This window comes from Arachis stenosperma, chromosome 7, assembly GCF_014773155.1.
Source record: "Arachis stenosperma cultivar V10309 chromosome 7, arast.V10309.gnm1.PFL2, whole genome shotgun sequence".
In the NCBI taxonomy this organism is placed as follows: domain Eukaryota; kingdom Viridiplantae; phylum Streptophyta; class Magnoliopsida; order Fabales; family Fabaceae; genus Arachis; species Arachis stenosperma.
The window spans coordinates 13,479,644-13,492,350 of record NC_080383.1 but is presented as its reverse complement, the minus strand read 5'-3'; the positions used below and the strand labels follow the sequence as shown (position 1 = coordinate 13,492,350).

Genomic DNA, 12,707 nt, shown 5'->3' with positions numbered 1-12,707 from the left:
ATGAAGCATCCTTAGTACTGTTGGTGCATTTGCATTCCAGACAGACTTTGAGAAATCAGATTGACTTGTTGAGTCAATATTTTATTCTGAGCCAAAATGGCATTCAGAGTGTCAATTTCAAGAACTCCTTTCTTCTGACTAGTCCCATTGTTCACAGGATTCCTTTCAGAAGTGTACATGAATTGGTTATTTGTAACCATTTCAATCAGTTCTCGAGCTTCAGTAGGCGTCTTCTTCAGATGAAGAGATCCTCCAGCAGAGCTATCCAAAGACATCTTGGATAGTTCAGAGAGACCATCATAGAAAATACCTATGATGCTCCATTCAGAAAGCATGTCAGAGGGACATTTTCTGATTAACTGTTTGTATCTTTCCCAAGCTTCATAGAGGGATTCTCCATCCTTCTGTCTGAAGGTTTGGACTTCCACTCTAAGCTTACTCCATCTTTGTGGTGGAAAGAACTTTGCCAAGAAGGCATTGACTAGCTTTTCCCAAGAGTCCAGGCTTTCTTTAGGTTGAGAGTCCAACCATATCCTAGCTCTGTCTCTTATAGCAAAAGGGAATAGCATCAGTCTATAGACCTCAGGGTTAACCCCATTAGTCTTGACTGTGTCACAGATTTGCAAGAACTCAGCTAAAAACTGATGAGGATCTTCCATTGGAAGTCCATGAAACTTGCAATTCTGTTGCATTAGAGAAACTAATTGAGGCTTAAGCTCAAAGTTGTTTGCTCCAATGGCAGGGATAGAGATGCTTCTCCCATAGAAATCAGGAGTAGGTGCAGTGAAGTCACCCAGCACCTTCCTTGCATTGTTGGCATTGTTGTTGTTTTCGGCTGCCATGTGTTCTTCTTCCTTGAAGAATTCGGTCAGGTCCTCTAAAGAGAGTTGTGCCTTGGCTTCTCTTAGCTTTCGCTTCAAGGTTCTCTCAGGTTCAGGGTCAGCTTCAACAAGAATGCCTTTGTCTCTGCTCCTGCTCATATGAAAGAGAAGAGAAAAAGAAAATGTGGAATCCTCTATGTCACAGTATAGAGATTCCTTGAAATGTCAGAGGAAAAGAAAAATAGAAGAAAGAAGAAGGAGAATTCGAACTTGATCAGATATAGTTCGAATTGTGCATTAAGAAGGAGTGATACTCCATAAATAGAAGGATGTGAAGAAGAAAGGGGGGGATAATTTTCGAAAATTAATTATAAAATTTTGAAAACATTTTTTGAAGAACACTAATTGATTTTCAAAAACAAAAGTGAGAAAGAAGTTAAGTGATTTTCGAAAAAAAGATTTTGAAATTAGACATCAAAAAGATTTGATTGAAAACTATTTTGAAAAAGATGTGGTTAAGAAGATATGATTGAAAAGTTATGGTCAAAGAGATGTGATTGAGAAGATATGATTTGAAAACAATTTTAAAAGATATAATTTGAAAACAATTTGAAAAAGATTTGATTTTTAAAAATTAATAACTTGCCTAACAAGAAAAGATATGATTCAAACATAAAACCTTTCTCAACAGAAAAGGCAACAATTTTGAGATGTTCAATCAAATCATTAATTGTTAGTAAGTATCTTTTAAAAAGGAAAGAAATTGATTTTGAAAACATTTGATTGAAAAGATTTGATTTGAAAAAGATTTGATTTTGAAAAACTAAAAAAAATTGATTTGAAAACAAAATCTTCCCCCTAGCACCATCCTGGCGTTAAACGCCCAGAATGGTATACATTCTGGCGTTTAACGCCCAAAATGCTACCTCTTTGGGCGTTAAACGCCCAACCAGGTGCCCTGGCTGGCGTTTAAACGCCAGTCTGCCTTCTTCACTGGGCATTTTTGAATGCTCAGCTTTTTCTGTATAATTCCTCTGCAGTATGTTCTGAATCTTCAATTCTTTGTATCATTGACTTGAAAAGACACAAATTAAAAATATTTTTGGATTTTTTACTAATCAAAATGCAAAAGGAATCAATTAACAATGCATGCAAGACAGCAAACTTAGCAGTTTGTATACTATTGACACTAACAATATGAGAATGCATATGAGACACACAAAATACTTCAAGTCAATAGAATTCAAAGATCAAAACAAAGAAATATATGCATGGATTCGAAAATTATAACAAAAACATGCATTTGACACCAAACTTAGGATGAGACACTAAACTTAAGCAAGAAACATCAAATATTTTTGGTCTTTTTATGATTTTGTAATTTTTTTGTGTTTTTCGAAAATTAAGTAGGAAAAGGTATCAAAATTCTTAATGAGAATTCCAGGAATCAGTGCAGTGCTAGTCTAAGACTCCGGTCCAGGAATTAGACATGGCTTCACAGCCAGCCAAGCTTTCAAAGAAAGCTTCGGTCCAAAACACTAGACATGACCAGAGGTCAGCCAAATCTTAGCAGATCACTGCTCCAAGAGCAAGATCAACAAGCTCTTGTGATGATAAGTTGAAACCTCGGTCCAATGAAATTAGACATGGCTTCTCAGCCAGCCAGATTTCAACAAATCATCATGAAACTCTAGAATTCATCTTCAAGAATTTCGAAAAAAAATAATACCTAATCTAAGCAACAAGATGAACCGTCAGTTGTCCAGCCTAAACAATTCCGAGCAATAACACCAAAAACTTGATGTTGTTGCCGGATCTTGGCACTGATGTTACCAAAAGCTTGCTCAAAACTTGAACAATCCCCGGCAACGGCGCCAAAAACTTGATGCGCGAAATTGTGAACAATACTTTTTCACAACTCAAATAATCCCCGGTAATGGCTCCAAGAACTTGGTGCGCTCAATACCATGGCATTACACAACTTCGCACAACTAACCAGCAAGTGCACTGGGTCGTCCAAGTAATAAACCTTACGTGAGTAAGGGTCGATCCCACGGAGATTGTTAGTATTGAAGCAAGCTATGGTCATCTTGTAAATCTTAGTCAGGCAAACTCAAATATATATGATGATGAACGAAAATAACATAGAAGATAAGGATAGTGATACTTATGTATATCATTGGTGTAAGAGCTTCAGACAAGTGTATGAAGATGCCTTCCCTTCCGTCTCTCTGCTTTCCTAATGTCTTCATCCAATCCTTTCTTACTCCTTTCCATGGCAAGCTCGTGTAGGGTCTCACTGTTGTCAGCAGCTACCTCCCATCCGCGCAGTGAAAGCTAATGCACACACTCTGTCACAGTGCTGCCAATCACCGGTTTGGTTCCCTCCCCTACCGGAATAGAATCACTCTTTTGCGTCTGTCACTAACGCCCAGTAGGTTACAGGTTTGAAGCACGTCACAGTCATTCAATCATTGAATCCTACTCAGAATACCACAGACAAGGTTAGACCTTCCGGATTCTCTTGAATGCTGCCATCAGTTCTTGCCTATACCACGAAGACTCTGATCTCACGGAATGGCTGGCTCGTTTGTCAGGCGAGCACTCGGTTGTCAGGCGATCAACCATGCATCATGCAATCAGAAATCCAAGAGATATTCACTAAGCCTCAGATGCTTGTAGAACAAGAATGGTTGTCAGTCACCTTGTTCATAGGTGAGAATGGTGATGGGCGTCAATCATCACCTTCATCATGTTGAAGAACAAGTGATATCTTGGATAAAGAACAAGCGGAATTGAATGGAAGAACAATAGTAATTGCATTAATACTCGAGGTACAGCAGAGCTCCACACCTTAATCTATGGTGTGTAGAAACTCCACCGTTGAAAATACATAAGCATAAGGTCTAGGCATGACCGAATGGCCAGCCTCCCAATGATCTAAGATAGCATAAAACTCAAAGATAGCTACCAAGATGTCTCTAATACAATAGTAAAAGGTCCTACTTATAGAAAACTAGTACATAGATGAGTAAATGACATAAAAATCCACTTCCGGGCCCACTTGGTGTGTGCTTGGGCTGAGCAATGAAGAAATTTCGTGTAGAGACTCTCCTTGGAGTTAAACGCCAGCTTTGGTGCCAGTTTGGGCGTTTAACTCCCATTTGGGTGCCAGTTCCAGCGTTTAACGCTGGGATTTCTTGAGGTGACTTTGAACGCCGGTTTGGGCCATCAAATCTTGGGCAAAGTATGGACTATCATATATTGCTGGAAAGCCCAGGATGTCTACTTTCCAACGTCGTTGAGAGCGCGCCAATTGGGCTTCTGTAGCTCCAGAAAATCCGCTTCGAGTGCAGGGAGGTCAGAATCCAACAGCATCTGCAGTCCTTTTGAGTCTCTGGATCAGATTTTTGCTCAGGTCCCTCAATTTCAGCCAGAAAATACCTGAAATCACAGAAAAACACACAAACTCATAGTAAAGTCCAGAAACGTGAATTTTAACTAAAAACTAATAAAAATATACTAAAAACTAACTAGATCATACTAAAAATATACTAAAAATAATGCCAAAAAGTATACAAATTATCCGCTCATCACCTGGCTCAAAGACCCTGGTTGACAACTTCTTGTCATGCCACTTCTTTGCCTTTTCCTTATAAATTTTTGCATTTTCAAAGGCATTGAGTCTGAACTCCTCTAGCTCATTTAACTGGAGCAATCTTTTTTCACCAGCTAACTGAGCATCCATGTTTAGGAATCTGGTTGCCCAGTAGGCTTTATGTTCCAGTTCCACAGGCAAATGACAGGCCTTCCCATACACCAGTTGGTATGGAGAGATTCCTATAGGAGTCTTGAATGCTGTTCTGTATGCTCACAGAGCATCATCCAAGCTCTTTGCCCAATCCTTTCTTCGGGCTATCACAGTCTGTTCTAGGATTCTTTTTAGCTCTCTGTTAGAGACTTCAGCTTGCCCATTTGTCTGTGGATGATACGGGGTTGCCACTTTATGGCTGATTCCATATCTAACCATAGCAGAGTATAGCTGTTTGTTGCAGAAATAAGAGCCCCCATCACTGATTAGTACTCTGGGAACACCAAACCTGCTGAAGATGTGTTTCTGGAGGAATTTTAGCACGGTTTTGGTATCATTAGTGGGTGTAGCAATTGCTTCTACCCACTTAGATACGTAGTCCACTGCCACCAGAATGTAAGTGTTTGAGTATGATGGTGGGAATGGCCCCATGAAGTCAATTCCCCATACATCAAACAATTCTATCTCTAATATCCCTTGTTGAGGCATGGCATATCCGTGAGGCAAGTTACCAGCTCTTTGGCAACTGTCACAGTTACGCACAAACTCTCGGGAATCTTTATAGAGAGTAGGCCAGTAGAAGCCACACTGGAGGACTTTAGTGGCTGTTCGCTCACTTCCAAAATGTCCTCCATACTGTGATCCATGGCAATGCCATAGGATCCTTTGTGCTTCTTCTCTGGGTACACATCTGCGGATCACTCCATCAGCACATCTCTTAAAGAGATATGGTTCATCCCAGAGGTAGTACTTGGCATCTGAAATTAATTTCTTTCTTTGCACACTGCTGTACTCCTTGGGTATGAACCTCACAGCTTTATAATTTGCAATATCTGCAAACCATGGAGCTTCCTGAATGGCAAAGAGTTGCTCATCTGGGAAAGTCTCAGAGATCTTAGTAGAAGGGAGGGACGCCCCAGCTACTGGTTCTATTCGGGACAGATGATCAGCTACCTGGTTTTCTGTCCCTTTTCTGTCTCTTATTTCTATATCAAACTCTTGCAGAAGCAACACCCATCTGATAAGCCTGGGTTTTGAATCCTGCTTTGTGAGTAAGTATTTAAGAGCAGCATGGTCAGTGTACACAATCACCTTGGATCCTACTAGATAAGATCTAAACTTGTCAATGGCATAAACCACTGCAAGTAATTCTTTTTCTGTGGTTGTGTAATTCCTCTGTGCATCATTTAGAACACGGCTAGCATAATAAATGACGTGCAGAAGTTTATTATGCCTCTGTCCCAACACTGCACCAATGGCATGATCACTGGCATCACACATTAACTCAAATGGCAATGTCCAGTCTGGTGCAGAGATGACTGGTGCTGTGACCAGCTTAGCTTTCAAGGTCTCAAACGCCTGCTGACACTGTGTGTCAAACACAAATGGTGTGTCAGCAGCTAGCAGGTTACTCAGAGGTTTTGCAATTTTCGAAAAATCCTTTATAAACCTTCTGTAAAATCCTGCATGCCCCAGAAAGCTTCTGATTGCCTTAACATTGGCAGGTGGTGGTAATTTTTCAATCACCTCTACCTTTGCCTTATCCACCTCTATTCCCCTGCTTGAAATTTTATGCCCAAGGACAATTCCCTCAGTCACCATAAAGTGACATTTCTCCCAGTTTAAAACCAGGTTAGTCTCTTGGCATCTTTTCAGGACAAGTGCTAGGTGGTTAAGACAGGAGCTGAATGAGTCTCCATATACTGAGAAGTCATCCATGAAGACTTCCAGAAATTTCTCTACCATATCTGAGAAGATAGAGAGCATGCACCTCTGAAAGGTTGCAGGTGCATTGCACAGACCAAAAGGCATCCTTCTGTAGGCAAACACGCCAGAAGGGCAAGTGAAAGCTGTTTTCTCTTGGTCCTGAGGATCTACTGCAATCTGGTTGTAGCCTGAATAGCCATCCAAAAAGCAGTAATAATCATGACCAGCTAGTCTTTCTAGCATTTGGTCTATGAATGGTAAAGGAAAATGATCCTTTCTGGTGGCTGTATTGAGCCTTCTGTAGTCAATACACATGCGCCATCCTGTGACTGTTCTTGTAGGAACCAGTTCATTTTTTTCATTATGAACCACTGTCATGCCTCCCTTCTTGGGGACAACTTGGACAGGGCTCACCCAGGGGCTATCAGAAATAGGATAAATAATCCCAGCCTCTAGTAATTTAGTGACCTCCTTCTGCACTACCTCCTTCATGGCTGGATTTAGCCTCCTTTGTGGTTGGACCACTGGTTTGGCATTATCCTCCAACAGGATCTTGTGCATGTATCTAGCTGGGCTAATGCCCTTGAGATCACTTATGGACCACCCAAGAGCTGTCTTGTGTGTCCTTAGCACTTGAATCAGTGCTTCCTCTTCCTGTGGATTTAAAGCAGAGCTTATAATCACTGGAAAAGTGTCACCCTCTCCCAGAAATGCGTACTTCAGGGATGGTGGTAGAGGTTTGAGTTCAGGTTTGGGAGGTTTATCCTCCTCCTGAGGAATTTTCGAAAATTCCTTTGCTTCCTCTAGTTCTTCTTGATCAGGTTGAGCATCTTTGAAGATGTCCTCAAGCTCTGATTCTAGGCTTTCAGCCATATTGATCTCTTCTACCAGAGAGTCAATAATGTCAGCGCCCATGCAGTCATTTGGTGTGTCTGGATGCTGCATAGCCTTTACAGCATTTAACTTGAACTCATCCTCATTGACTCTCAGGGTTACTTCCCCTCTTTGTACATCAATGAGAGTTCGTCCAGTTGCTAGGAAAGGTCTTCCTAGAATGAGAGTTGCACTCTTGTGCTCCTCCATTTCCAGCACCACAAAGTCAGTTGGAAAGGCAAAGGGCCCAACCTTGACAATCATGTCCTCTATTATGCCTGATGGATGTTTAATGGAGCCATCAGCAAGTTGGAGGCATATCCTAGTTGGTTTGACTTCTCCTGTCAACCCAAACTTTCTGATAGTGGATGCAGGTATTAGATTAATGCTTGCTCCAAGATCACATAGGGCTGTCTTGGTGCAAGCGCCCTCTAATGTGCATGGTATCATAAAGCTTCCAGGATCTTGAAGCTTTTCTGGTAAGCTTTTCAGAATGACTGCACTGCATTCTTCAGTGAGAAACACTTTTTCAGTTTCTCTCCAATCCTTCTTATGACTTAAGATCTCTTTCATGAACTTAGCATAAGAAGGTATTTGCTCAAGTGCCTCTGCAAACGGAATCTTTATTTCAAGAGTCCTTAGATAGTCTGCAAAGCGGGCAAATTGCTTATCCTGTTTCGCTTTGCGGAGTTTCTGAGGATAAGGCATCTTGGCTTGATATTCTTCAACCTTTGATGCTGCAGGTTTATTCCTTACAGAAGTGGTTGAAGAAGCCTTGTTAGAGGGATTATTGTCAGCACTCTCAGGTGTCTGATCCTCCCTTGGCGTCTGAACGCCAGGATTGGGTGGAAAATGGGCGTTTAACGCCAACTTTTCCCCCTTTTCTGGCGTTTGAACGCCAGAACTGGGCAAGGAATGGGCGTTTAACGCCAGCTTTCCTTCCCTTTCTGGCGTTTGAACGCCAATAACATTCCTCTCTGGGCTCTTACTGTCCTCAGAGGGATTTTGAACAGTGGTTTGGTTATCCTCTGTCAATTGTTCCTTGTTTGGCTTTTTGCTCTTTTGAGCAGTGGTGTTCAGTGTTTTTCCACTCCTCAGTTGAACTGCTTGACATTCTTCTATTATCTGTTTAGATATTTGCTGCTTTGCTTGATTCAACTGCAGTTCTATGTTCTTGTTAGCAACCTTAGTATCATGGAGCATTTCTTTAAATTCTGCTAACTGTTCTGTCATCAGGAGCAATTGTTGATTAAGCTCATTCATCTGTTCTTGAGGATTAGGATCAGTGACCAATGCCATGACTTCTTCTTTTGGAACGAACTCATTGCTAGAATATAAGTATTGGTTTCTAGCAACAGTGTCTATAAGCTCTTGAGCTTCTTCAATTGTCTTCCTCATGTGTATAGATCCACCAGCTGAGTGGTCTAAAGACATCTGAGCTTTTTCTGTGAGCCCATAGTAGAAGATGTCTAACTGTACCCACTCTGAAAACATTTCAGAGGGGCATTTTCTAAGCATACCTCTATACCTCTCCCAGGCATTATAAAGGGATTCATTATCCTCTTGTTTAAAGCCTTGGATGTCCAGCCTTAGCTGTGTCATCCTCTTTGGAGGGTAAAAATGATTCAGGAATTTGTCTGACAACTGTTTCCATGTCTTTATGCTTGCTGTAGGTTGGTTATTAAACCACCTTTTAGCTTGATCTTTTACAGCAAATGGAAACAGTAATAGTCTGTAGACATCCTGATCTACCTCTTTATCATGTACTGTGTCAGCAATTTGTAAGAACTGTGCCAGAAACTCAGTAGGTTCTTCCTGTGGAAGACCAGAATACTGGCAATTTTGCTGCACTATGATAATGAGTTGAGGATTTAGCTCAAAGCTGCTTGCTTTGATGGGAGGTGTACAGATGCTACTCCCATATGCAGCTGTAATGGGGTTAGCATATGACCCCAGAGTCCTTTTGGACTGATCAATCCCTCTTAGGTCCATAATGGACAAAAGGGAAATGATAATGATTGCAAATAGATAAATTTTGTTTTTTTTTTTTTGAGTTAAACGAAAAAAATAAAATAAAACAAAAAAAATTAAAGTAAAAATTCGAAAATCAAAAAGAAAACAAGATCAAAGCAAATTGAGAACTGAATCAATTAGTTAATTAAAAAGATTTTGAAAATAGCAATTAAAAAGATATGATTGAAAAATTTTTTTGAAAAAGATTTGATTTTTGAAAAGAGGAAAGAGAAAAACAACAAAAAGACACCAAACTTAAAATTTTTAGAAAATCAAACACTAATTTTCGAAAATTTTAAAGGAAAAACACAAAGAGGACACCAAACTTAGAATTTTTATGAATCAAAAAGGGACTAAGAACATGCAAAATCGAAAATTTTAAAAGAAAAACAAAAGCGTGCAATTGACACCAAACTTAGAATATGAAACTAGACTCAACTAAAAGACTCTAAACCAACAAAAATAAAACAGTCCTAATCTAAGCAACAAGATAAGCCGTCAGTTGTCCAAACTCGAACAATCCCCGGCAACGGCGCCAAAAACTTGGTGCACGAAATTGCAATAACACTTTTGCAATCCCGCACAACTAACCAGCAAGTGCACTGGGTCGTCCAAGTAATACCTTGCGTGAGCAAGGGTCGATCCCACGGAGATTGTCGGCTTGAAGCAAGCTATGGTTATCTTGTAAATCTTAGTCAGCATATCAAAAATTATCAGGATTGATTGTGAAAAGCAAAAGAACATGAAATAGGTACTTGTTCAGTAGTAATGGAGAATAGGTTGAGGTTTTGGAGATGCTCCATCTTCTGAGTCTCTGCTTTCCTACTGTCTACTTCTTCAAACACACAAGGCTCCTTCCATGGCAAGCTGTATGTAGGGTTTCACCGTTGTCAGTGGCTACCTCCCATCCTCTCAGTGAAAATGTTCCTATGCTCTGTCACAGCATGGCTAATCATCTGTCGGTTCTCGGTCAGGCCGGAATAGAATCCAGTGATTCTTTTGCGTCTGTCACTAACGCCCCGCCTGCTAGGAGTTTGAAGCATGTCACAGTCATTCAGTCATTGAATCCTACTCAGAATACCACAGACAAGGTTTAGACCTTCCGGATTCTCTTGAATGCCGCCATCAGTTCTAGCTTATACCACGAAGATTCTGGTTAAGGAATCCAAGAGATATCTACTCAATCTAAAGTAGAACAGAGGTGGTTGTCAGGCACATGTTCATAGTTGAGAATGATGATGAGTGTCACGGATCATCACATTCATCCGGGTTAAGAGCAAGTGATATCTTAGAATAGAAGCAAGCATGATTGAATAAGAAACAGTAGTAATTGCATTAATCCATCAAGACACAGCAGAGCTCCTCACCCCCAACCATGGGGTTTAGAGACTCATGCCGTGAAAGGTACACAAAGAAACGTGTAAAGTGTCATGAGGTCCAGTTACAATGTCAAAAGATCCTATTAATAGTAGACTAGTAACCTAGGGTGTACAGAAATGAGTAAATGACGTAAAAATCCACTTCTGGGTCCACTTAGTGTGTGCTTGGGCTGAGCAGTGAAGCATTTTTGTGTAGAGACCTTTTCTGGAGTTAAACGCCAGCTTTCATGCCAGTTTGGGCGTTTAACTCCAAGTTTTATGCCAGTTCCAGCGTTTAACGCTGGAATTCCTGAGGGTGATTTGCCACGCCGGTTTGGGCCATCAAATCTTGGGCAAAGTATGGACTATCATATATTGCTGGAAAGCCCAGGATGTCTAATTTCCAACGCCGTTGAGAGCGCGCCAATTGGGCTTCTGTAGCTCCAGAGAATCCACTTCGAGTGCAGGGAGGTCAGAATCCAACAGCATCTGCAGTCCTTTTCAGTCTCTGAATCAGATTTTTGCTCAGAACCTTCAATTTCAGTCAGAAAATACCTGAAATCACAGAAAAACACACAAACTCATAGTAAAGTCCAGAAAAGTGAATTTTAACTAAAAACTAATAAAAATATACTAAAAACTAACTAAAAGATACTAAAAACATACTAAAAACAATGCCAAAAAGTGTACAAATTATCCGCTCATCAGGGAGCACCACATGTTTTCTCGGTTCTCATCCTTTGAGTCGATTCCTACTACTCAGTCACCTTTGTTTACTAACCCCAATGTTGATCTTTTTCCTAGTGATGATTCTACAGGTTCTATCTCGAGTGACCCTCCACAGCCTCCTGTTCCTCCGCCTTCTCCATTTCCCGATGATTCCAGACCGGACGATGATCCTGTTCCTACCGTCATGCCTCCGCCTCCCGCTCGTTCTTCTAGGGTAAGGAATCCACCTCCTCATCTTCTTGATTACCATTGCTTTTCTACTATTCTTCATCAACATGAACCTAAGACATTCAGAGAAGCCTCCTCAAACCCAAATTGGCAACAAGCAATGCAAGAAGAATTACAGGCACTTGAAAAAGCATACACTTGGGATCTGGTTGATCCTCCTTCTGATCAGGAAGTTGTGGGTAGTAGATGGGTATACAAGATCAAGACTCGCTCTGATGGCTCTATTGACCGTTATAAGGCCCGCTTGGTTGCTCAAGGTTGTACGCAAGAGTATGGTATTGATTATGAAGAGACTTTTGCCCTTGTCGCTCGCCTTACGTCTGTTCGAGCTCTTCTTGCCATTGCCGCGGTTAAAAAATGGTCTCTCAGTCAGATGGATGTGAAGAATGCATTTCTTAATGGGGATTTGAAGAAGACAGTCTATATGAAACCACCTCCGGGATATCCTTGTCCTTCTGATAAGGTTTGTCTCCTTCGCAAGGCACTTTATGGACTTAAGCAAGCTCCTCGTGAATGGTTTGACAAGTTCAGCACTACCATATGCAGTCTTGGTTTTACTTCTAGCCCTCATGAGAATGCGCTCTTCATTCGTAAAAGCGAACGTGGAGTTGTTCTTCTACTTTTGTATGTTGATGACATGATAATCACTGGGGATGATGTTGATGGTATCTCTGCTCTCAAGGCCTCACTTCACCGTACCTTTGAGATGAAAGATCTTGGTTCTCTCAGCTATTTTCTTGGTCTCGAGGTCATCTCCACCGATGATGGCATCTATCTCTCTCAGGCTAAGTATGCTTCAGATCTTCTTGCTCGTGCTGGGATTACAGATAGTCGCACTGAGTCTACTCCTCTTGAGCCTAATGTTCGATTAACCCCTATGGATGGCACTGTTTTGGATAATCCGACTCTCTATCGACAATTAGTTGGCGGTCTGGTCTACTTGACTGTCACCCGACCAGACATCGCCTATCCGGTTCATGTACTTAGCCAGTTCTTGTCAGCTCCTCGTACTACTCACTATGCGGCAGTTCTACGCATTCTTCGCTACATCAAAGGCACTCTCTTTCATGGTCTTTATTTTTCTGCCCATTCCTCTTTGTCTCTTCAGGCTTACTCCGATGCTGATTGGGCTGGTGATCCCACTGATCGTCGTTCTACTACTGGTTA

The 12,707-nt window shown here is 41.2% G+C and overlaps 1 non-coding gene across 1 annotated transcript; it reads left to right on the top strand.

Moving 5' to 3' along the window:
• The first annotated feature begins 329 nt into the window (after positions 1–329).
• On the top strand, positions 330–437 carry LOC130943224 (small nucleolar RNA R71). Its single transcript, XR_009071751.1, has one exon. It is a non-coding gene; the product is annotated as a small nucleolar RNA R71 (small nucleolar RNA).
• Positions 438–12,707: the final 12,270 nt, after the last annotated feature.